The sequence below is a fragment of the Lissotriton vulgaris genome, chromosome 5, assembly GCF_964263255.1.
Source record: "Lissotriton vulgaris chromosome 5, aLisVul1.2, whole genome shotgun sequence".
NCBI lineage: Eukaryota > Metazoa > Chordata > Amphibia > Caudata > Salamandridae > Lissotriton > Lissotriton vulgaris.
In genome coordinates this window covers 1,120,720,209-1,120,747,139 of record NC_141693.1, presented here as the reverse complement: position 1 = coordinate 1,120,747,139, position 26,931 = coordinate 1,120,720,209, and positions in this window count along the sequence as shown.

The following is a 26,931-nucleotide window of genomic DNA, read 5'->3' as shown; positions in this document are numbered from 1 at the left end:
AGCGCTGCGGCGGAATAGCCGCCGCTGCGATGTGGTTAAGAGAGCAAGTATGTGTACGTTTCTGTAGAAATAAGTGTAGTGGTGTGTGTAGAGCTGTATATGCAAGTAAATGGATATTTGCATGTGTGAGTATTTGTCTGAATAACCCTATGTATAAGTGTAGGTGTGGAACAGGATGTATAGGTGTATAAGTACATATGATGAGTAAGTACATGTATGAGTGACTATATAGAACTATTGGTGAATCAGTGGATGTGTATGTAGATTCTGGAATTACTGAATAGGTTGTTCTAACTGGTATTGGTATCTCCATTTTTTAGAAAATTTTAGGTTCTATTTTTGAATGTGTGTATCAAAGGTTATATTAGGGTCAAAGGAGGTCTGCCACTCTTTCACAAGGATGATGTCATCAGTGATGTCATTTGAGATGTCATCAGTGATGTCATGAGTGACGTCACTGACCATGTCATGAGTGATGTAGTATGCGACGTCATCAGCAGTCCATTGCGGGCGCACGAGTTATAGTTAGCTGAACTAACTATAACGGGGGAATTTCAATGGTTTTGTATGAGTGAAATCTCCAGCTAACTATAACATGTGTGAAACCTATGGTTTTTTCAGTGAATTTACAAGGTTTTTTAAATGCTAATTCCTAACTATAACGTGGCTGAAACCTATGGTTTTTTCAGTGAAGGTTTTGTAAATGATAATTTTTAAATGTATAAATGATTATATTTCTTTCTTTTTATACAAATTTCTTTCCTTTATATTAAAAATATTTATATTTATTTTATTTTCTAAATTATATTTCATATTCTTAATGTAAAATAATAACAAAACTAAATCCCCACATTTTTTTTATAATAAAAAAAAAATACAATTAAAATCTGTATAATTACTTTTTCATATTTTTTTGGGTAATCGCACCGTACGCATACAGTGATCGCACCACACTTTGTACGGTAAATGGTTCTCTGCGCGTAGCCGTACACTCGTTACGGAAATGCTTTGACCTTCCGCGTCGCATCAACGCTTCTGCATGATGTCATGTACTGCGCCCCGTAGGCGTACGACGCAAAAGTTTCTAATTGTTCAGAAACATATATTTATGTATTTAATGTACATATTAAAGGAAGACATTATCTAGGACAATCATGAAAATAGTTTTTTTAACTTTTAATAAACGATTATTACTTTTAAAAGCAATTATTTTTTTTCTATTTTTTACAATTAAAATCTGTATAATTACTTTTTCATATTTTTGGGGGTAATCGCACCGTATGTGTACAGTGATCGCACCACACTTTGTACGGTAAATGGTCCTCTGCACGTAGCCACGCTCTCGTTACAGATATGCTTTGACCATGCGCGTCGCATCAACGCTTCTGCATGACGTCATGTACTGCGCCCCGTAAGCGTACGGTGCAAAAGTTTCTAATTGTTCAAAAAGATATATTTATGTATTTAATGTACATATTAAGGGAAGACATTATCTAGGACAATCAGGAAAATATATTTTTTTTACTTTTAATAAACAATTATTACTTTTAAAAGCAATTACGCAAATCGCAGAGGTACGTCGTTCGTACTCACATCCTAAGAGCACCGTAAGAGCACTGTAAGCGTACGCAAAGTCATGTGACCAACAAAGGAGAGTTTTGATTGGTTCATTATACTTCCTATTCCAACTGTTGAAAGACCCCTCTCATTTTGATCATCCTACTTGGACTTTCCCAGGAAAAACATCAATTCTGTGGAGCTGTAGTCTTTTAGAACCAAACTCTACAATGGCTGCTATTTTTGAGACTTCATCAGTACATTCCTCTGAGGAAGATTTTGTTACTGAGTCACCTCAGAAAAAGAGAAAAGAAGCTTTCATTTGGAAGTTTTTTTCCTTTCTGGAGGGACAGAAAAAGGTGAATGTGCCGAAAGTAACTTGCAAGATCTGTGAGGTTACATTTTCCAGGGGTGACCCCACTAAAAAGTGCTCTTTCGGGACAGCCTCAATGGTTCGCCATGTCAAAAATTTGCATCCAAATAATTATGCAAAGATGGCAACACAAAGGTTCCAGGAGAACCCTCAACCTGCAGTTCCTTCTACCTCAACCGCACCACCACCTCCTCCGAGAAGTCCGCATCCTATTATTGTGCCTCAGTTTGCGGATCTTACAATTCATTGTAAACTTTGCAGAGAACTCCTTTGTTACAGTGAGCAGTCTATTGACCTCATTGTGAAGAGCAAAGAAGAGCACTGTTGCCCAAAACAATAACAAACTTGCTTACAAAATAAAAAACAAAATAGAAAACTAAAAAGAAATAAAAACAGTTATTTTCAGAACTACCTCCACTGGCTTAAGAAAGAACTATATTTCTATCTTAGTGTGTAAAAGTTTGTCAGAATGAATGTGTAGTGCATAAATGAATGAATGAATTAGTAGTGTATGTTGAATGTGAAAGTGCAAAACTATAAGGGACTGCTCCAGCATAAATGTATAAGATATTTACCTATAGTATACTGTAGTACCTCCGAAGCACTTCAATGTAACATATCCATATAAATAAGTTACAAGTCTATGCTTCAATTTGCACTGCTAGTGAAACTGCCTGGGTGAATTTGTATGTGTTAGGAGTGGATTTACATCCCCTTGTACCTCTTTTACACATCTTTTCCGTCACTTTTGTGATGCAGCGGTGGTGCAAAAGATGTGCCATGGTGTCTGATATTTACAATGTGATGCATATGGAAGGTGCATCACATTCTAAAGCCCTGCGCCAGAAAGAGGCTTCCTGCGCAGAGAGGGGGGGGGGCGGGGGAGTGGAGGTTTTCTGCATTAGGAAGTCTCCTAAAAGTGACGTCAAAACCCTGCACCTGCTTGAAACAGGTGTAAGGATTGACACAGCTTTGTGAGCATAGAACCCCAAGAGCATAGCTGGAGCTGCATTGCAATTGGAACACAAGTCAAGCAATGCACCACCTTCACAACACAAATACATCACATATCTGTGCTGTTTTTGCTTTATAATACATCACATTGTAAATACAGTGCATCCATTGTGGTGATATCACAGTGCACAATAACTGGCATATATCTGGGGATGTACCTCTTATTGTACATCTGCTGATTATTGTTTGAATGTAGTAAATGGATTACTAAACACTGATCAATGAGTCACTACAAAACTATAACAGGAATGACAGAGTGCTTGGTGGAAGTGTAAAGATAAGTGTAAAGATAAAGACTGAGGAATTCAAAATGTGAAAGGTAAATTTGCAGGTGCATAGAACACTACATGCATAGTAAATATAAGTTTGAAGCAGTCCATAAACTAAGGCCTACTTTGCTCCATAATTACTGGGTACTGACTGCATGATTACAGTTCTGCAAAGAAAGAGAGAGCATGACTGAATTTATAAGAGCTTCACTTTTACCACAGTACATATATAAGAAAATACTGCCGAATGGCTCACTACAATATTGAAACAGTAGAGTGAGAGTGATTGTGAAAGTAAAATGATACAGACTGGGAAATTGAATGCATAAAAAACAAATGTGCAGCTACATAGAAGACTGCATGCATTGTCTATACAGGTTTAAAGCAGTACATGGCTAAGGCCTACTTTGCACCATGATTACTTGAGTACTGACTGGATAATTACAGTTCTGCAAGGAGAGGGTCTGTCTGAATTTAAAAGAGCTTCATTTTTAGCACAGTGCATACATAAGGGAATTCTGCTAAATAGCTCACTACAATACTGAATCAGCAATCACAAAGAGTTTGCTGCAAGTGTAAGAATATAGACTGGATAATAAAATCTATAAATGACAAGTTTCCCCGTGCATGGAAGATTGCATGCATAGTGTATAGGAGTTTGAAGCAGTCAATGCCCACTTTGTACCATGACTACTTGGGTACTGGCTGAATTATTACAATTCTGCAAGGAGAGTGTCTGGCAAAATGTATAGCACCTTCACTTATAGAACAGTGTATACATAAACACATACTGCTGAATGGCTCACTACAATACTAAAATAGCAGCACCAAAATATTTGGAAGAAGTGTAAAGATACAGACTGGGCAATTAAAAGTTTAAAAGCCAATTTTGCAGGTGCATAGAAAAGGGCATTTATTATGTATTAACCTTCCCAAAGCCCCAAGCTCCAGCAAACCTTTCCGAGGGTAGGATTACGATTTACAAATGCTTGCATGTTTTAAATTAAGAACCATAAAAATAACAAATATTAAACCTTTTTTTTCTTCTAAAGATAACGATATTTTTTTATACGTCTTCTATTTAGATGCTTTTAATCATGAAAATGCAAAGAACACATTTTACCGAGTAACACTTTTTAAACTCTCCAACGTATGTAGATAATAATACCTTCTACGTGCTACTATCAAAATTGAAACCTTTACAGCTTCACAGTTTGTAACTTTTTGGAACACGTGTAGAAAAACTGTTAAAACGTGAGCACGTGTAAACTGAAAAATGTGCCATCTAAATAGGCGGAGCCACATCTTCCTTCCATAAACTACTGAACAACAAAAGACTATATAAACCACACCTACTGTGCAATTAGTTTAGTTTTCGCGAGTTATTTCTGAATCGCCAATCTCTGTTGCAGGTTCCGTTCTCTCGAATCGGATTCTCTTTTTGCGTCAACAAACATGTTCCGGAGTTGTAAGTTATTTCAATATGGCATAGGCATAGTCCTTAGTTATAAATTGTGGCTATTTGTCAATACTTAAACATTTATATGTAGAAAAAAATGTTATTGCATGTTTTTCACTTTTTCTCTGTAACGTCAGCAGCTTGTTCTTAGAAACAGTTAGATTATATCAAATATTGCTCCTTTTCTGGCTCCTTTCACCTTATATATAGTGACTTTTTATATTATAATATTGATACTGTACTTTGCTCGAGAGGTGTTGCTAACCCGTCGACGCAAACACTAAACATTTACAATCAACGTCACAATGTTACACTTGTTATTGTGTTTTCCCCTAGAGATCACATACTGTTAATATGTTTATTATAACATTAACAGTCTGGGTGATCTTAGCGGAATTCACAATCCGTCGTCACAAACAGTAACGATAAGTAAGCAACGTTACCGGCTTGCGGCTTTCAGTCTATTTTCACCTTATGATCATATGCTGTGAGAATATATACATATTAATATTCTCACTGTCATGATCTCAGAGGAGTTTATGACCCATCGCCACAAAGATCAAATTTTTTCACCTCCCGGAGAAAAGAAGTTCAGTTAATAATTACCGCTCGATAGTATTTCATTATGGATGTTCTGTTAAATAAATAACTTTATTTTCCTTTTCTTTTTAGTGTAACAATGGTATCAATCGTTATATTATAATAGATTGTCCTATTGCTACAGAAGAGGAAGGGGAGATTTTTCAGCGCCATCTGTAATATAATTATCAAGGGCCTCATTTATGAAAAGTGACGCATCGCTTCACAGCAAACAGCGATGCGTCACTTTTCACTGCGCACTCCTTACGACATTCCTGATGCGTCATATTTAATGTATGACGCATCATGTTGCAAGGAGTTACAGATACGTCAGTATTTCTGACGTATCTGTAAGCGCAAAAGTGACGCATTGCTGGAGTTTGTTACAAAAGTGACGCAACTCCAGCAATGCGTCCTTTCACATGGGGAAAGCCCCATGTGAAAGGGCTTGTGTCAGTCTTACGCCTGCTGTGAGGCAGGCGCAAGATTTTGACACAACAGCGTCCTAAAAGTGACGCAGTGAAATCTCATAGATTTCACTGCGTCACTATTACGAGGCTTTTTGCGGGGGAACGCCCCCTCTGCATACAAGTCAAGTCAAGTCAAGAAATACTTTATTCGGTTCAATTTACAAAAACCATAAAAGTACAAGACACATAAAAGTGGTCCACGAGTCACCAGGCAGCATGACAATAAGAAAATACAGCATGGAAAAAGGGGGAGAATACACATTAAAACATGCAGCACATGGTGTCAAGGATAAAAAACAACAATATATACAACATTCTATAATTAAAAGAAGCATCAATAAGGATTTACAAAGTAAAAAACTTGATTCAAGTTACAATGGGCAATATTTATGGTGGATGTTCTAAGACCAATTGATATTTTTGCCCAATCTCACCGCAATGGTTACAAACTTAGCCACATTATAAATTTCCCATATATCTGCTAACAATTGGAGGTACAATAAAGCTGGTTTGACCTGCCTAAACCCTTTTCCCTTTAACAAGGGTATAATGAATTTTTTCCTAATGTCTTTGAAGTGATCACAAAAAAACAAGAAGTGGACAGTATCCATGATTGAACAACCGTCACAATTACATAGATTCAGATCCAAATCCCTGGTCCAGCCGGGGCGGCCTAAAATTAATAGGTGGACTTTGTTCAGTCGGAACTTGGTTAAAAGATACCTATAGTTTGTGTTGTTAACAACCTTCAGGTAAAGTTCCAAATCGTGGTCAGGAGAGGCAATCAGTTGATGAGTCCTTACAGAGGGCTTTAACAGCTCCCTGCCTTCTCTGTCCATTCCACTATGCAGCAAAAAAGTGTTCTTTGTCCACTTCAGATCGGCTTTCACCAGGGCGGATGGTTTGTGAAACAGTTCGGGCCGTCCCAACTTTACACACATTTGTTCTACATATTTCAGCCAGGGAATCTTGTTCCATTGATCTAACATTAGGCAGTCCTTCAAGATTTCGTGGTTAACTTCAAGCTCTGGATTGAGCCATACTGATATCTATTTTAAAAGGGGGGCCATGGCGATTCGATCCTCCAGATAATCCACGCCGCATTCCTGATGGACTATGAAGCTGGCCGTGGATCTTGGCAGGGAAAGAATTGATTTAAAAAAATTATCTTCTATGACTTGGAGCGATTTAATTGGCCTAAAGCCCCACAGGTCTGCACCATACATAGCGATGGCAAAACATTTAGCAGCATACACTTTTAAAACTGCCTCAATGGGCTTCACCCCCAATTTGCGTGAAAAACCCAGCACCGCGGAGATGGAGCGTACCAAAACTTATTTTTTCTCCAGCATTTGGGGGTGCCATGCGGAACGGTCATCGAAAACAACCCCCAGATAAGGAAATCTGGAAATTCTTGTCAGCTTGTGGCTGTTACAATGCAACATCATCACATTTTTTTTTACCTTTACTTTGTGGCCTACCACCATAACATGAGACTTACCAAAGTTAATACTTAAATCAAGGTTTGTCATAAAAACATAAAAAGAATTCAACAGGCTTTGTAGACCCACTGCAGTTCTTGCTATGAGAGCAGCATCGTCCGCATATAATAGGGCGGGCAGTAGATATTTCCCTGCCCTGGGAATGTCCTTACACGCTGTGCCCAAAATTCCGCCCAGGTAATTTATATATAGTGTAAAGAGCAGGGGAGCAAGAATGCATCCCTGCCTTACACCATTGATAATACTAATTTTCCCCGTACAGTTCCCTTTTCTATCCTAACGAACCGTGGCAGTAAGGTCGCTATGGAGGTCTGCTAAAAAATACACAATATTTGGACCTACTCCAACACTGAGAAGCTGGCCCCACAACTTGGATCTGTTAACTCGGTCGAATGCCGAGGACAGATCCATGAAGGCGATGTACAGAAATCCTTGCTTCACTTGTGTGTATTTCCCTATGAGCAGTTGTAGGTTTAAACTTTGATCAATGGTACTACGCCCCTTTCTGAAGCCATACTGTAGAGGGGAGAGGGTGTTAGTCTCCTCTAACCATTTAGTAAGTTTACATAGGACCACTCTCCCTAGGACCTTAACTGCAGAATCGATAAGGGATATGGGGCTGTAATTTCCAGGGTCACCCCTATCCCCTTTTTTGTAAATAGGGACAATCACTGATTGCGTCCATGATTCTGGAATACCTGCTTTGAAAATTCTATTAAAAACTCTAGCTAAGATTTTGGACCAAAATAAAATGTCAACTTTAAAAAGGTCAGCGGGAACCCCATCCGGCCCGGGTGCTTTGTTACTGGTCATTTTTCCAATGGCCACGGCCACCTCTTCCTCGTCCACCGTTAAACTATAAGGAAGTTGGAAAAAGCTGGTCGTGCCCTCAGCCCCTAAAGTTTCCTGTTCATAAACAGATTTAAAGTGCAAGTGCCATTTATCTGCTTGGATTCCACAATCCAGTTCATTATTGCTTGAATCTGAGAAAAAGGGTTGGTTGACCACGGCCCAAAACTTGGCGCTGCTTTTCAATACATCGATTGAGGTCAAATCCGCCCAGGCATCCTCTCTGATCTCACGCCGCCTTTTTTCAATGGTAATCTTGTATTCTTTCCTGAGGGTAGCCACGAGCATTCTATCTACTGGTTTAGATTTAAGTGCTACTTTTAGTTTATGGTTAGCAGCAGAGCATTTCTTATCAAACCAGCCTTCCTTCCCTTGTGTTTTGCTTTTGCCCTGTCGCGTCAGGTTGGACAGAATGTCGGCACAAACCCTTTTATACGCCTCTATTACCTCATTGTCCCCCGCCTGATCATCCATACAGAGCTTTAGAGCCTCCTGGCTGCTATTACAAAGATTACAAAAAAAATCCTCAGGAATTATTCTACACCACTTAATTCTACGTGCCTGGTCAGTCAATCGGATATCACATTTATCTACTAGATTCAGGCTACATTCCTTGATAACAAATACATTCTTAACTTTTAATACAACCAGATTGTGGTGACTAAAATGAGACCGTACAACTGAATAACTAATGATTTGGCTTCCACAACTGCTACTCAAAAAGATGTAATCAATTATAGACCCGCTGCGATGACCTGTGAAGGTGGGGATATCCTCATCACACCCAGTTGGTAACATTAACCCATTTTCAGCCAACAGGGATTCCAAGAAACTACCCTGTTCTGAGTGTTCAAAGTGAATATTCTCCTCTTCCGGAGGACCGAATAGAACATTGGGGGGAAATTTTTCCTGGTAGCCATGGACGTTAAAGTCTCCCATTAAGATAATAATACATTCAGACTCTATGGACTCCTTGAAGTTGGCCAAGAAAGAGTTTAACCTCATCAGATTGCCAACTGGCTGGTCCCTATCGAAGGAATTATAGAAGTTCACTACCAATACAGTATGGGAACCCCTATGGGTAATTAGAACTGCATACATTATACCTGACACAGGTATAATGTGGCGCAGGGGTTTAAAAAGTGACACATCTACCTAGATGCGTCACTTTTTAAATATGGCGCACCGAAGTGCATTTTTTACACCGCTGGTGCGTCACAAAAAGTGAAGCACCAGCGGCGCCAAACTGACGCAAGGCCTTCATGAATAAGGCCCCAAATATTTATAAGTACTTGATCAGATATTTTTATATATATAAAATATAGCTATCATGCATACTTTGTTACTTTAAATATTTAATAAACCCTACTTTCTGAAGTTATTTTCTAATTTCTATTCTTATTTGTGATTCCTATTCACCTTCTCCCTAACGAATATATAGGACCTGAACTATATATTATAAGAGTAACATTCTATATATTCTTTGGTGAGTATATGATTTATTAGCGGAAGAGTCTGCAACCTGTAAACACTATGACAGCACGTTTCTGAATTGTACAGAATACAAATTTGAAAAATAATAATGCATGCATTTCTATGTAATATGAAATAATTTATATTTGACTGTTTTACTTGTTCTCTGGATCTGAGATAATGTAGTGCGGGAGTGTTTGTTGTAGCGCTTCTATTCTACTTTATCTAAAAGTAACTGATGCCCCTTACATCAGCAAGAATGTGGGGCAACACTTTTACAAACTGTAGCACAAAAAAGAGTATATAGCCACGCTTAACTGATATTTTATGAAATTCCATTTTTAATTGTCACCCCTTTCATATATACAGCGACAGTTTCTCTATAAAGTTTATTTGTATTTGCTTAATAAAAACTGTTTCAAACCAAGACTGATTTTTTTGCTGCGCAACCAACCTCCCCATCAGGAAAGTAAACACCACATTATAAGTAAATAATAGTACTAAGAAGTATGTCACCTACAAACTTGATAAAAGTAAACAGCGCAAGACACTGTCATTTTTCCGCCGTGATTTATACACCACACGGCAACTATATAAAAATCCCTTGAAACATATAAAAAAAAATGTCCCTCATAATTCCTCTCCACTACCTTATGGGCACTGTACAGAGTTAATATGTTCCTAACCTGCCCTCTACTACTTTCTTTCCCCATACTCCTTTGGAAAATGCATCACAATATCACTGACAACAGTGAACCTTTCCCACCCAATAAGGAGCAAACTTGTGCTCGGAACACTTTAGCCAATAAAATGTCCATGTTGCCACAGACGAGCAAGGAATGACTCCTAAACCTTCTACTTTTAATACTTTACAGCCAATGAACATTAAACTTCGTAAAGTCCCGCTTGGAGCACGTTACACTAATACTCCCCGAACAGGAAGGAATCCCTAACAAAACTTTTCGACTGACTTCTTCTATGACTAACGGTTCCTATGAAAAAAATAAATATAAGTCTCCAGCACAGTAACTATTTCAATTAGCAACATATTGTGGTGAACTTATAACCTCTGTACTCACGCAACTGATCCATGAACTGTTACTATGGTAACAGGCAGAAAGGTAGTGGCTGTACAAATAACCCCAATTTTTACCCTGGATCCTCTACAAGACAGAAACAAAACCAAAATACCACATTTACAACCCCTTTGCACAGTTTTTTTTAATAAAAAGAGGCCCCGGTGGGGGGGGCTCAAGTGGAGGAGGAGGCGGTCCCCGGAACTCTGAGGGGCCATGAGCCCCCTGCATATATATAGTTAAAGATCAGGGTAGCGATCCCCACGCAGAGGAGACCCTCTAGATCCCCCATTATGAAAAACAAAATTGCCCCAGGGATTTGGCCCCCCTGGAGATTAATTTCAATAAAGCGGGCTTCGCGTATTTTTTCCGCCCAAAAAGCGTACCCTGCATTTTTTATAAAAAATAAAAAATATCCTGCGTGACGTCATATGGGGACGCGCCCCATACACGTACAGCGCAAAAGATTCTAATTGTTCAAAAACATATATTTATGTATTTAATGTACATATTAAGGGAAGACATTATCCGGGATAATCATGAAAATAGTTTTTTAAAACTTAAAAAAGCGTATATTACTTTTAAATTCAGTTACGGTAATATCGCCCGTACGTCGTAAGAGTAAAGATACTTTAAAGACTTATACATTTTATAAAACAATATAAAACTGCACGCTAAAGAAGAAAAGTCAACACAATTATTGACCCCTCTCCCAACATTTAAAAGCCCCTAGGGGAGGTGGTAAATTAATTGAGACTGAATACGTTAGTACAGCCTACTGTGCTTACGCTACCAGGAAAACACAACAACAGTACAAAGCCCAGATTTCCATTATAGTGATTTCTTAGTTGCAGGTCTAGTTGTCAGATCGACACACACTCTCTCATGGCTGGTATACACCCACACCACACCCATCCAGCACATCCGTCACTACACACGTAACCCTATGTATAAAGAAGACGGGGCGCACGTGTTGTACGCCATTTTAGAGTTGTTTCCAAACTACTGAAAACTGAGGTAATGGTGCCCGAAGCACTGAGCGGGTGAAGAACATGCGATGATAATGATGGGAGCACGAGTATGTCCTTAGCCATATACATTTACCACCCACAATAAAAGCATAAGCATGATAATGGCTTTCTGGTGACGGACACGCGTTGTAATGGCTGTGGCTTACGTGCTTCAAATTAGTTTTTAGGTATAAGTGTGACCAAGTCTGATAACATCGGAGGCCAAGGACAAACACAGGACATCTCATAGATCGCAGACAAGATAGGCAGAGGGTAAAATGAAAGTAACAGGTATAAAAAAAACTACTAAAAACTACTAAAATGGCGGGGGACGGAGTATATAATCAACGTTTGGCGCCTCGGCAATATGATTATTAATATATTACAAAAGTATAGCAGCCTAAAAACCTGAAATGAGGACAGCTTTGCTGGGTGAACTTAAAGAAAAAAAAGAAACATGGGCTTGGAAACGAGGCTGCTCATGCATAGAGTGTACAACTGGTGCACGAAAAAAACCTGGAAAGTTTCAGATACTATCATAGAAATATAGCTCTTTTTTTCACCAGTAAAGTTAGTTCTCAGAAAGAACTTTTTTTTAGCCCCATTGCCCCCTCGATCCTCCCTGCGTCCTTCGAGAGCCGGCATTGCTTTGTCAAAGAGAGCAACTTACATGCTGCTCTCTCTATCGAAAACCAATCTGCTTTCCTACTTGAAAGAGTGAGCAGGTTAACTTGCCCTATATTTCAAATAGGAAAGCGGTTTGCTGCGGTAAAGTGGGAACAGCGACGCTCCCGCCCTACCATAGCAAACAGCACTGTCCCGGAGGTAGGCACCCCGAGACACTGCAGGAGCCAGTCCTGGGAGGAGGTGGTCCCCATGGCCATCAAGGGCTCCAGGAGGGGGCCGCGCGACCCCCTCCCAACATTAAAAAGCCCCGGGGTGCAGGTCCTAGGGGCTGAAAGGTCATTTTACATATTACTGCCCCAGGAAGGTGGCGGGCCCCGGGGCGTGTACGGGGGGAGAGGGAGCTGAAAACATACTTTAAAAAAAACCAAAGGGGGTGGCGGACCCCGGGGCTGCGAAAGGGCCTTACAAGCCCCCCTTATGGATAAAAATTGCCACAGAGATTTGGCCCCCCCCGGAGGCTAATTAAGAATAAAACGGACTTCTAGTTTTTTTTACCTATACGTGTACCTCGCGATTTCTTATTTAAAAAATAAAAATAAAATTGGGGTCCTAAAGATCCATGTCGGACCCCCTGAGCAGGCCTAGAAGGGCAGGATGTCTCTACACTGCCCCCTTTCCTTTTTTTCAACTTTGTTGTACTGTTTTCTTGTGACTTGGTTCTACTGAGGCACAAGATGGCTGCCAACACTTCCTTGGAGTCTTGACAGACAGTCGACATCCAATCAGCATGCAGCCCGTGCTCGTAATTGTACGGATTTCCGTACGCGTGCAGTACTTCGTCTCTAGATATCACTATGATTTTACTTTTAATTTTCTCAGGAACTACTGAACGGATTTACACCATTTAACAAAAAGCACAATCTATGAACCAAACTCTACCTCTGGTGTACTTCTGTTCAGCTGTTCGGGCTGTCGCCCTGGCTAAAGGTCCCTATGGAGAATTGCCAGGGGAAAAACACATTTTGGGACCCCCATTTTTTCTCGGCCTCCAACTTGACAAACCACCCGCAAACTTTCAGGGAAGGAGCGGAGCCGAGCAGGCCATTTTCTTGGAGAAATTCGCACAGATTCGTCCACCAGCACCAAAGTTATTCCAAATAGAATGTTGTGGATTTCCTATGGAAAGTAGGTCCTAACTATAACTACCTACTGGCGGCCGCCAGTAGGTAATATATATATAAATCTTGCTAGTTAATATTTTGGCAATGATATTGTTGAAGGACAACATTTTTGTCCTCGATATGCTGATGTCTGAAGGTCTTTCACTCAGAATTCTATGCCGATTGCATTACAAGAATTCATGCAATAACATTCTGTGACATTTTGAGTAACTGCATTAAATTATACCTGTTTTACTTTCTATTTTCTATTTCTAAACCAAACTGTAGTTTTTTGTTGATATTTTAAGTTTTAACTTTACCAATTATTTATGCAGCCAGAAGATTACCAATTTATAGAAACATCTATCATTACCTTCTCCAATTGAGCATTATAGCACATACATTGCTTTCCCGCCCTCATGATAGTTCTCCAGTATTTTTTAATATTACAAGTTTAATTATAACTAATATCTGATAGCTTTACTTTTGCCTCATTTAAAAAAAAAATCACCAGAAACATCATTAAAAAATGTATGAAATGTATTAGTCTTTAATATCTGCAACAACTCCAGAAACACAGCGAAACGTCTTAGCACTTTGGGGAGATTACTCTCAGATCAACCACCAAGCAATCACTGTCAATCTCATACCTTCAGGAGAAATCCTTCTATGCTGGAACCATCTTTGTATCACCCACATGGACTTGCAAGATTACAAAATTGTCCTCTTGTTCAAAACCTCAATCCCTTTTATTACATATAATCATTAAAAATTACTCTGCACCTGCAAAATACCTTCCCAGTGCTGTACATTGTGTTTCAACCGCTCTGCCTGTAAGATTTACACCTGTCTCTGTGTTCCTGTAGGCCTGTCTCTCACACAAATAGTTGCTATGATAATTTAAACAAGCTTCCTGTATTCCAGAGGAAAACGATACATATTGCAACACATCAAATGTATCCAATAATTAGTGTTAGACCTGACATCTTTTTGCAATGGTTTTCCCTGTCTTTTTGCTTCTGACCTCATGTTTTTGGCTGTGTGCTGAACTTCGTTTTTCTGTTTTTAGACTCTCAGCACTTTATGACTGCTGACCAGTGCTAAAGTGCATGTGCCTTGTATCTAAAATATAATGACATTTTGTTTCTCCATGAGTGGCATATTTAATCTACCAGAAAGTCCCTAGTACAGTGCACTACATGTGCTCAGGGCCTGTAATCAAATGCAACTAGTGGGCATGCTTATTTTTAGACGAAAAAACAGTCCCTTCCACAGAAATATTTTACAAAAATGCAAATAGAAGTCAAATACTTTCTATGGCAATTCAAATAAGATAAAGTAATAAATGGATTTAATAAATGTTGTAAAAAATGAAAAAAAAAACATAAAGAGTGGGAAACAAACAGACAGCAAACAATTAGATTAACACAGCTCATAAATTTGCAAAGTAACCCCACAAATAATAAACAGTTAGTAGCACATATATTTTCTAAGGTACCAATGCTTTCCTTATTAAAATAAAGAACGATTGCAATAATCATGGTACCCTTTCCCGACAACGTTTCGATTCTTTTTAAGATCTAGGGACCATCATCAGGACTTTAATAAGTATGCCTGAAACAAGAAATACCTGTTCAAGAAGAAAGTTAGAAGAGAACAAAAGAAGAGAAATAGAGAAAAAAAAGAAGCGAGGGGTAGAAAAAAGGCGGGGGGAAGAACTAATGGGCCTGCAGCACTGATTGTGCACACTCATGAAGAGCCCCTCAAACCTGTCTCAGGCCTTCCATTGCAAAGCCTATGTGTGCAGCTTTAAACTACCATTTCAACCTGGCAAGTTCCCCTACATGCCAGGCCCAAACCTTCCCTTTTATGATATGTATGGCATCACTAAGATAGGTCCTAGGTACCCTTCCTGGGTAGGGTGCAGTGTATTTGAAATGTAGGAAGTGTACTTTCGAGTTTTAAATGTCCTGGTAGTGAGACACTTCTAATTAATTTTCACGACAGAAAGGCGTATCTCTCCCATAGGTTAGCATTGGAGCTACAGTGTAACAGTGTAACTTATAATTGGGAGCAGATAGAAAATTGGAGTTTGGTGACTGGATTTTTAGTGATGTTGGTTTTGAAACTGCAGATCAGAAAATGTCACTTTGAGAAAGTTGGCATTTTCTTACATTAACCATTCTGTGCCTTTGCCTGTTCCTAGAATACACATCTGGGTTAGGATGACAACTGGGCTTTTTGAATTCACTCTAGACAGTCACACACAAAGGGAGCTGAGGTGTGCCTTCTATATCCTGATTGCCCATCACAAGGCTGATGGGTCTCCCTGAGCTAGAGTGGTGGGAGGAGATGACACTTGCACCTGAACAGGGTTGTGTCTGTCCCCAAATAAACAACTGCGTACCACCTGTAGTGTGTCTGGAGCCAGGGCCAGGAAGTGCAGGGTCTTGTGCACTGCAAATACCTTTCTTTGAAGTTTCTTTACTTCAAAGTCTAAAATGGGTATGTGTTGGACCTCTCACACCATATACTCAAAACATTTCCGGACTGAGGACATTTTGCCTGGAAGAAGAGCTGTTGTGCTACCAGGAGGGACTGTCACTTTGGTGCTTGCTTAGCTATGTTGTCCTGCTGCTTGCTGCTTCTTGCCTAGGAGTGAGAGGACTGGACTTTACTTTCTACACCCTGCTTTCTAAGGTTCTGCGATTGCTTGACTGAGTTGGTATCCTGTTGCTGAAGTCTCAGGGACAACAAAAACTTCCTGCATCTTTCTACCAGCACATGGGCTCCTCTGCTGTGAGTCCTGCCCTGCTAAGTGGTGCTAAATGTAGTCCTGCGCTCTTGGAGGAGAATTTGGTGCTGCAACCAAAAAATCAATGCATCGACCCAAAGCATAAATTTAGAACCGGTGCGTCCCTGTGAAACTGCTGCATTGCTGCAGCCTGCACTGAAGCTATGGGCACCACCCATAGAGTGCGCAATGCAACAGCCTTGACTTTCAATTCAGCCCCGACTTTGGTGCAGCACCTCCGAATAACTGCCACTGCACAAGTCGAGCACCGCACCACCTTCGTCTGTTCATCCCTGGCCCTGCGTGTTTTTCAACCCATGCATCACCTTTAGCCCAGCGGTTTGACTTTGCAGCTGAGGAATCAATGCACAGCGCTTTTGACATCAACTTATCCTGGACATTGGGTCACCGTCAGAAACCGAGGTCTTGTACCTACAACCAACGCATCACCTCCTCTGCGCAATGCATCATCCTGGAGCATCGAAAGTTTCATCAACCTTGCACCGCATTCATGAACCAAAGTCTCACCTTCATCCGCAACACCTCACCTCCACTGCGCACCGCATCATCTTGGAGTTCCGATGCATCCAAGGTACTGTAAGGGGGTCTGTATGACTCCTGTATCCGGCCCGCCCTTCGTCCCGGTCAGACTGAACTTGTGGATTTGTCCCGGTCAAGCGAGACCAGGCAACCCCAGCTGGAGCTATAGACTTCTAAGTAAAGCATTTCGATTTAGGCATATCTTGACTTATGTATGTTGGATTGTTGTTATTTTGGTCTTGTTTTGCTCAGATAAATATTGGTTATTTTTCTAAACTGGTGTGAGTACCTTTGTAGTGTTTTCACTGTGTTACTGTGTGTGTGCACAAATACTTTACATATTGCCTCTTTAGTTTACCCTGACTGCTCTGTGCTAAGCTACCAGAGTGTGAGCACAGGTAAACTTTTAGTGTGTACTACACTTACCCTGACTAGAGTGTCGGTCCCTACTTGGACAGGGTGCATACCTCTGTCACCAAGAGACACAGTTTCAAACAATTAGTTACACATGTTGGTCAATGTACTATATGCACACGGGAGTCAATAGACTCTCACCAAAGGGTACAGATGAAAAGGCCTCAACAAACAGCCAACAGTAAATGTTAATTTCCTCTTAACCTGGCGAGCAGACAGCAATCACTCTCCACTGGGGTCTGGGGCTAAAGTAGGAACGCTTTGGGATCTTCCACCCTGCCATAAGATGAAAAAACATGTGGAACACTGCTAATGGACTTGAGGCGTTGCATCTTCAGGGACAACATTGAAGAGTGAGCCATAAAGAGTAGAACTGGGAACACAGTGCAAAGAAACCTGTCTTTACCCTAACTTCTTAATACACCTTGGTATGGCCCGCAGATGTAATACATTCCTTTGAATAAGTATCATTTTAATGTATGCCATTCACAATAAGTGATGCTGCTCATGCTGAAGACAGATCTTTCAGTCTGCCTAGGAAGGTAATCCATGGCCAATATTATGAGGGACCTGAAATAATATTGGGGCAAATTAGCAAGCTGAAATATCGCCGCTTTTTCAGCGAATTGTGCCGAGAAAGCGGCGATACTTCCAGCGCCCTATTAACAAGGGCATGCTAACGCCTGCCTCAAGCCCACTTTGCATGTCAGCGAGAAACATCGCTAATGACATGCAAAGTGGGCGTTCCCACGTCCAACCGCATGTAAAATGTGGTTGGAGGTGGGAACACCCTATTACCAAGGCAGGCGTTGGGAGAAGAAGACCTGTGATAAACTTGTTTATCGCTGGTCTCCCAACGCCTGCTCTGACCAGGTGTTAAGGCATTGATAACATGGGGGTGTGGATCATAACGCTGAATCCACCCCCCCATATTATCAAGGCACACATTAGCGCGTGAAAACAACATTTGTTTTCATGCGCTAATGTTCCATATCACCGACTATCGCCGGATTTAATTTCGCCTACGTGTTGCGCATGGATAATTACGCGCTAACACGGCGAAAAAATTCGGCGATAGCCGGCGATATGGAAATGTGCGATGTGTGTTATATAACGCACATCTTGCTAATATGCTCCATTATTCGCGCGCAGGTAATCAATGTAACCAGAGGTCCGGATAATTCCGTCAGTGGGGAAATTAAAGGGATCACATGTTTTTGGGTAATAACATGCAGTCATTGTAGCAGAAGCAGCTGCTATTTCATTGTGGAACACAACAACTCATAACTCTAATGGGGCTGATAAAGAGCATTGCAAGGTTGATCAGATTTTAATGACCAACTCCAAATGAGGGCCTATATGTTCTAGTTTGGTGAATGTCAGGCTAGATTTTCAGGACATTAGACATGTCATCCCTGTAATGGATTGACAGTAAAACTGATCTGTACTTTTCTTCTTTTGTTAGAAGCCATCAATTCTGTTAGAAAATTTCCATCCAAGAAGTTCCTTGCAAACATCCTCCAGGAAGTCTTCTCTGAAAAGCATCCACCTAATAATGAGAGCTGACAGAGTGAATGCCCTTGCTCTGTTACTGGCACCCACAAGATGGCGCTCTCAGAACATGCGGGTGAGCGGATCACCTCCGGGACGTTCATCCAGAGAGATAACTCTTTCCCTCACATGTTTGTTGCGCAAAGACAGACCTGATAAACATACAAAGCAAAGAAAACATATTTATAATTATGTGCCGAGCACAAAATAGATGCAACTCCGCAGCTATAAAGCCTGTTGTGAATTAACAATTTGCTGTGGAGGATGAGACAATTACACCTTTCACACATCCTCCGGTAATGTATTTCTTTGAATTCCCTATGGATAGTGGAATTGCCACCAATGATAAGGGGAAAGCGTGCCTCCATTCGCCTGGAATCAATCGTTTGATGTAACGCATTCGGCGAGGACTCATTAAAAGAGATTCATATGTAAAATTAGAAAGGCATCGAAAGCACAGGAACAATAATAACATTCAATAAATTAAATGAAATATAACATATAAAATTACAACTGGATATTAGTGAATTACGGGGATGTTTTTCACCAAGGGGTTCAGAGTGACGTTATAGACAACGTAATAATAGCCCCAGAGCCATTGCGGTGCGGTGTGGGGGCGCGCTCAAGCGGACCCCTCCACCCCTGTGCAGGTACGTAGGTTCCTGGCCTCCGGAGCGCGAGGGACAGTGGCGGATGGTGACATTTGAAAGTGGTGAGCCTTAAAAAAATGCTGCTCAAAGTGTACCGTAGCGAGCTTGAACAAACTAAAGGGGGTTCTGGGTTTCTCCCCCAAAGAAATTTTTGAAAAAAGAATGGGAAAATGGTGCATTTTCAAGCAAATTTGAGAAAGCAGGAAGGTTAATAAAGCAATTGTGAAAGTGCAGTTATTACATTAATGCAGTTTGCATGCAGCTCTTAGATGCCAGTTAATAGCTCACTGTTGTATGTTAGAATTTTAACTTACAAACTGCAAGTAAGAAAACAGGTTAATGTGCCTGCTGCAAAGACCATGTACCTGATGATGATCACAAAATGCACATCATCTAAATAGGTCAGTGTGTCGCTGCTTTTGTCAGAGAGATCCTTTTGTTCTTTGCAGCAGGCACATTAACCTTCTGCGCTACCTTTCCATGAGTCAACAGTTCCACTAGACAAAACTCCTTCCACATGTAACATGAAGGAAGTATGAGTTCTATCCAGCCAGGACAGAGGAAACAAGCACTGAACAAAAGGAATGGGCAGGAAGACAGAGTTCACAAAGGGAGACAGGAAAGGTCGATCTAGATGGAGACTGGGAAGTGTAAAATGGATATCAGCAGCTTATGTCTATCCAATCTCACTGCATCACTGAAGAAATCCCCATTTCTGTCTGTCCTATCTCACTGCATCACTGCACGGAGTGGAGAAAACCCCTGATCTGTCCGTCCTATCTCACTGAATCACTGCATATAATAAAGAAAGTCCCCAAGAATTACTAGCCTAAAGTGTCACCACATCACTTCATAGCCGAAACAATGCACCCCAGCATTTTAGTCCTTCTGCATCTCTTTAAAACCCCAAGGCATAAAGACAGTTTTAAGTATTACAATCATTTTTTCTTGCTGCACTATTTCATAGACTGTGCAACATCTCCCCGTATTTCCATTGTACGAGTTCACTGCATCACTGCAGATTTTATAGAACGCTTCCATACATTTATGCTTCATCCGAAGCATCAATGCACAGAGTAAAGACCTTTCAAACATGTCAGTCCTTGTACACCATGTCACCACTGCACAGAGCTAAGAACATCATTAGATATATACTTTCTAACTGATGCTCTACATCTGCACAGAATATGTTACATACACGGGTATCTATCTCTCCCGCAAATCTCACTGCACCACTGCATGGCATAAGAACGTACCACATAATAATTTGCTACTAGCTTACTGTACTAATGCATGGAATAAAAAACAATGCAGGCTTCCCAAACCTATCTCTCTCCATAACGGCCCAGGCTGTAAAACATCTCCACGCATTTAAATCCATCCGACTGACTGCACCACTACACAGAATAGAGAGCATCCATAGGCATTTCCTTCCTTATATTTCACTGCATTACTGCACACAATAAAGAACATCACTAAAATCCTTCAAACTGCATCACTGCATGCAGTAAAGGACACTCGCTGTTTTTGTTTACCCCAGACAGTGAAATTAAAACCTCTCAAAAATAGATGATGTCCCTCAGAAGGAAAGTGTTTTCCTCAAAATTAAGTGGCTCTCAAATAAGTGTTTGTTTTATGCTCAACAGATATTATTTTACCACAAGACTCAGCTGTGTGCTCTGTAGGCTTTTTGCTCTCATAAGAAGGTATTTACTTAGAAAGCACGTGTTTATCCCAGATAGTTTAACAGTGCTTTCTAAAACGTAATTTTGGTCTAGAAAACGTGGTCAATTTGCCTCAAAACCTGAATTTTCGCTTTCAAAGGACAGTTATTTGCCTCATGAGGTAGGTGTTTGAATGGATTGTGGGTGCTTGCCCTGAAACGTTTTTCATTTAAATGTAGAAACTTACAGTAAACATGAGAGTGTAAAATAATTGGTGCGGGCCACGGTACATAGTTAAGGGCAGCAGCGTGGTTCCCAGTGTGAATTTGAGCGGCAAAAAGAACATGGGGGGCCATGAGCTGCGGACACTTCCGGTGAAATATTGGGTGTAGTGAGGGTTAAGTGTTTAGTACGCCCTGAGCAAACTCTGTGTGTCTAATCTATTCATCGTATTCGAAATAGATTGGATACACAGATTTTGTTTTGTCTGCGCAATGCACACTTAATACTTACCCTTCCCTCCGACTCCGAGGCCTAACTGAGGCAGGCTGCAGCCAGGCAGGCTAATACACGCGCCAGTCGCCAGACAATTGCGGCCGCTCCAAGACACACTACAATCAGATGCCACCCACCCCACGCACACGCCCCCTTGCTGTACACACAGTCACTGTCTATGACTCACACTGTGCAAAAAAAAACTTACATTGGAACGAAGTACTGTACTTGTCTTGGAAGTGTGTACTAAACAGCGGCGAGCCAAGCACGAGGTCTACTGTAGTCTACACACGACACTCTCGCATCTCGTGACTCGTCGTGGCACAGGCACTAGCTCGCCAGGCGCGGTGACATGCCAACAACAGAGTAGAGGAAATTGCCAATCCACTGCATGGCTTCGCATACGCCATGGTGTGATTGGCCATACAGTGCAGCACTGAGCACCCACGCACGGCAGCACCATCTGCAGTCTGCGCAGTGACTCTCAGCCAATCCAACTTAACTAAGTGAAATCTACCATCTTAAAGTCACAGTATTGTGTATTTTTGTCGTTTATGGTCAAGGAACGCCCACTTTGAATCTTATTAGAGATGCAAAGGGAGGCGTAGTGAAATAGGGTGCTAACATGCGATGCTGCATGTTAGCACCCTGTTGTTGATAGGACGATACTTTTATCTCCACTTTTTTGGCTTTTAAAGCCAAAAAAAGCGGAGATAAAGCCCTTCCTGATATGCCCCTTAGTATGCCACAATTGCTAGACTCTCTGCTAGCAAAGCCAGAGTGGGACCCCAGCAGAGGTATAAAGTGCCAGGTCTACAAAGCATTCTTCCGGTCGCAAACAACCTGATTTTCCTTTGGGAATGCTGAAAAAGTTTTTTTTAAGAGTAACTGTGGTCCCACGGACTTTACAGTTAAATTTTTTCTTTTTAAACACATCCGATTTCCCTCTATGAAAAACCTTACATTTAAAAAAAATTAGATTGCTTAATTAAAACACAATCACACACGGTGGTCTGTTGACCTCAGCAGGCCACCATCCCTGTGATGGCTGCATTTCCTAATGAGTCACAAGTTGTGACCTACCTCCTTAATGTTCATGAGGTAGGGCAATTTGCAACCCACTGGGAATTGCAAATTAAGAAATAAACATTTCATACATTTAGAATACCGATTACCAAACAGCGATTTGGAAAAGAATTGCTATTTGGGAATCATTATTCTAAAGGTATTTATATCTGGCCCATAAATCTTGGTACTCATTATCATAGAATTCTAAATCTTTTCATCAACTAATGCCACTGAAGCATGCATCAACAAGATGTCCCACAAGAGTAGTTGCTGAAAAGAGACATCTAGAGTCAAGTACATCTAGGCCATGATCATTGCATGGCATTCTGGGAAGAGAGCATTCCCAGAATCCCTGTAAGGATGGCACATCATATCGTAGCCTAATTGTGTGGATCTTTCAGATTTTGGAACTAAAGTAACTTAGATAGTCAGTTGCCTGAGCCTTAAGATACAAACGCAATCTTTTTGAACAGCTCATGGGCACAGGCCAGCCTTGTGAGTGCTGCTGCTTCCAAAACTTTTAGCGAAGTGCTGCCAGTCTATATGTTAGTTCATATAGAGATGATGCATGTGGGTGCACAGTCCAGGGGCTGAATCACAGAAATGCCCAGGGAGCACAGTGGGCATTTGTGCATGCTTTGTGCACCCCAGGCACTTTCTTAATTTAGAAGGGGGCTGCAGACGCATGTGCCGCACCTTCTGTAATACAGATAACACTGGTGAACATGTAGTGCCATGCTATCGAGAGAGGGTGTGGCCCCATGCATATGAGGGAATCCCTTTGCCTTTGCACTTATACCATAATTCCATGCACAGAGTAAACATGCCCTTAGGAGGAACACTTAAAGTGTGCCACAAAAAGGTAGGGCACTGCCAGTGCATCCCCTGAGGGTAGCCCTCTCAAGGGATAAAAGGCGATCCCATGACCTCCCAGAAATCTCCCTGCAGGTGGATGTAGTCAATAACTCCACTAGCCTGCAAGGGGATCTCTAATCCCTTTTGAAATGCCGACTGCAGAGAGATACATGGAGCAGCTTTATTTCTCTTGGATATGCTGCCCTAGGGGCAGCGTGAATTTGCAGTTGCCCTCAGGGCAGCACATTCTTCCTAGTTAGGCACACTTTTCATGTTTGGACCCAGTGCACCAACTTTAAGGTGCACCGTGGTGCAAACAGGGAAAAGTGTGTCCTATCATTGATAGGGCCCCAGATGTGTTGTGGTGCTAATGCACAACCCCAACTGTGTGCATTGGCGTGCATTTGTGTTACTGGTTTGTTTATCACTGGGAGCACAACTTGAGGGGCAAAAGTTTTTTTTCCCTAGACACTAGGATCATAGAAGAGTAATGAGTAACATATAACTGATATTGACAAAGTGAAATACCAAATGTTGACTATAGGCAGGAAAAACTCGAGCAGACGGAAATAGAGAGAGTGCAATTGATGACCATGAATTCCCATATATCGTGTTTGGAAGAGGCTTGACATAGCCTCACATAAAACCATGCACTGGGAGCACAGATCAAAATAGGAGGAGTTCACTCTGAGCTTTCATCTGACAAGAAAGACTTTGGATCACCTACTTGGATTTTGTGCTGGACGTGTAGGCTGTGGGTGTTAAGAATTCACAGAACTTTCCAGCTCCAAACTAACGAGGTCGAAAGGTTATGTAAGAGTGCCTTCTGCTTCTTCAGAAAGATGGAGTGTATAATGTGACTATCTTAGTTGTGTGATAAAGCGCACTTTTTTCAACCTAGAGCTTTCTAAGGTCTAAACCGGAATTTAGTTATCTTTTCTGAGTTGTTCATAACCAAAATGGTCCCTGGTGTTACTACAAGATGTGCAGTGTTGTCATTCCTTAGGTCACAAGAGAGGGTTTTGAAAGGGATCGTTTCAGTGAGACAACTTAACAGGTAAGTCACGGTTTGGGTTCTAGTCTAAGAAGTGTTTCCTGAATAGAGATACAAGTTTTGTACAGATTGAATGGAGGTGACATCTCTCTTGCAAACAACTTTTAGTCAATCTAGTGTTTTCTGCTTTCACATGAAATATGATGTTTGTGGACTATTTGGGTTTAACAACAGGCACATATATATGACAAATCCTCAATCCTTTATGATACGGAACACTGTCTAATATGGTTCGGAGTACACTCTGAGACATTGCCATTCCTAGTTCATAGAATGGAGAGAGTAGCGCTTTACTCTGACACTACTTGCACGCTTTCTCCTTGGGCTAGGAAAATGCCACAAGGCTGCCTCTGAACATTTTACAGCTTTCCCTGGTGCTGACCGTTCATTCGCGCTGGCCAAGAGCCAGCTCAAAGAGTCCCGGGTGGCAGTAATAGTGCCTTGAAGCCCTTTATACATATGGCCAGAGATCTAATAAAATACTTCAAGCATGAGTGACCTGAGTGGTGACCTTGCCTGGTGAGCACACTCCGTCTCTGCATCAAAATATGTTTTTTTTCCCATTTCTTCAAATGACCCTGGTACTTCAATGGCGGTCCAGAACCAGGGTGGCTTGTCAGCTAGTCAGAGTAAGATTTTTGGGTAGCCCCAGGCAAGCACATCAAGACAGGTCCTCACTCAGCAATAGGCTGCTGACTCAGACTCAGCAGGGCCACTAAGAAATGAATACCCGGATTTTAAGGGCTCAACACATTATTTCCCGAACTCCAGGACACTGTCCCGTTAGGTTTCAGGTCAGTGGCACGCTGTATCATTGTATGCTATTGAATTTCCTATGTTTCAGCTTGTTTGCAGTGCCCTTGAATTCTAGATTTATAAATACTGTAGGTTTGCAAACTTATTACAAAGTATGTGGTTTTGGTGGGAGGATTGTGATCCTTCATTGCTTGGCATTGTGATCGCCATCAGTTAGCACTCTCAGTCAGTATGAGTTTCTTAATATTGTTGTACCCTTGAATGTTCTAGTTACTGCATTGCCAACGAGTGTCTTTTCACCCACAAGATTGTGCTATACTTGTTTGAAATGTAGTGATTGTGAACAGTGCATAGTGTTAATGCCAGGGGACATGATGTTATCACTGTAACATGTTTCATTTCCTGTTTTATTCTCTATTGTTTTGTGTACTTTCTAGTGTTTATTCCTTTTATACTTCAAATATTTGTATATATTTTAGGATTCGTAAAATAGTGTTCACAGCTAATTCTGGGGCATATTATCGAAGGGGTTTATCTCCGCTTTTTTGGCTTTAAAAGCCAAGAAAGCGGAGATAAAATTATCTCCCTATTACCTAGCTGTCGCTAACACCAGTTAGCGACAGCTAGTAGGAGATCGCGTCCATCTTGGGCCCCACTTTGCATGTCAGTGATATTTATCACTAATGACATGCAAAGTGGGCGTGCCAAGATGTTAGCGACTGAAAAAAGTTGCTAACATCGCTATCTCCTATTACCAACTTTTGGAGATATTCGCGCTAAGCGCGAATATCTCCAAAAGCCAACACCTGCCCTGAGCAGTTCTTAGCCATGTTATCCAATGGGAGGTGGATAACATGGCTAAGAGCTTTAACTCGGTAATGCATGAATATCGCTAGTCAGCGATATTCATGCATTGCGGCGATTTTTATCGCATTTGCGATAAACCTTGGTAATACCAAGGTTTATTTGCAGTAAAAATCGCCGCAGCTCAGCGGTAAATTTTTGTCTCTAACCAAGCAATAGCGATAATTATCGCTATTGCTTGGTAATATGCCCCTCTGTTCGGAAATTAATACGTGCATCCTGCAATTATTGGGCTGTACCGTGCCCCAGCTCACCCTTCACAACCCCCCTTGAGTTGGGTCTTGTCTGCTCCCTCACCTCTACCCAGAGCGGTTTAGGAGTAGAGCTTCCTAATGGAGCTTCCTAGGGTCCTGGTTAGTGGGGGGCATTAGCAATCGCAACATTAATAATGCTTCTTTGTTCCCGTGCCTGCACTGGCCATGGGAAGCTTGATGGTACAATAGAACTTCAGGAACGGATGGGAGAGGACAAAAAGATCATGATGGTCAATACAACAGCATTCCAATAGTGATACAAAGCTAGTGGGGAGAGCAAAGGATAGGAGAAGCAGGTTCAAATGTCCCGACTACAACAAACTAGATGTGAAGCAGTATTTTAGTCAACCAGAAGTGAGTGGAGGAGTTAGTTTCGCAATCACTGGTAGAATGCATAACAATATTCCAGCCTTCCAAAGAGAACTGTGCACTGCGGTGCATCATGTGGCATTGAATAAAGAGGAGAAAATGAACGAGGGGGAAAGAGTGTGTGGGAGAAAGATGAAATACAATGTAACTGTTACTTTAAAAGTGTGCCCTGCTAATGGAGACAC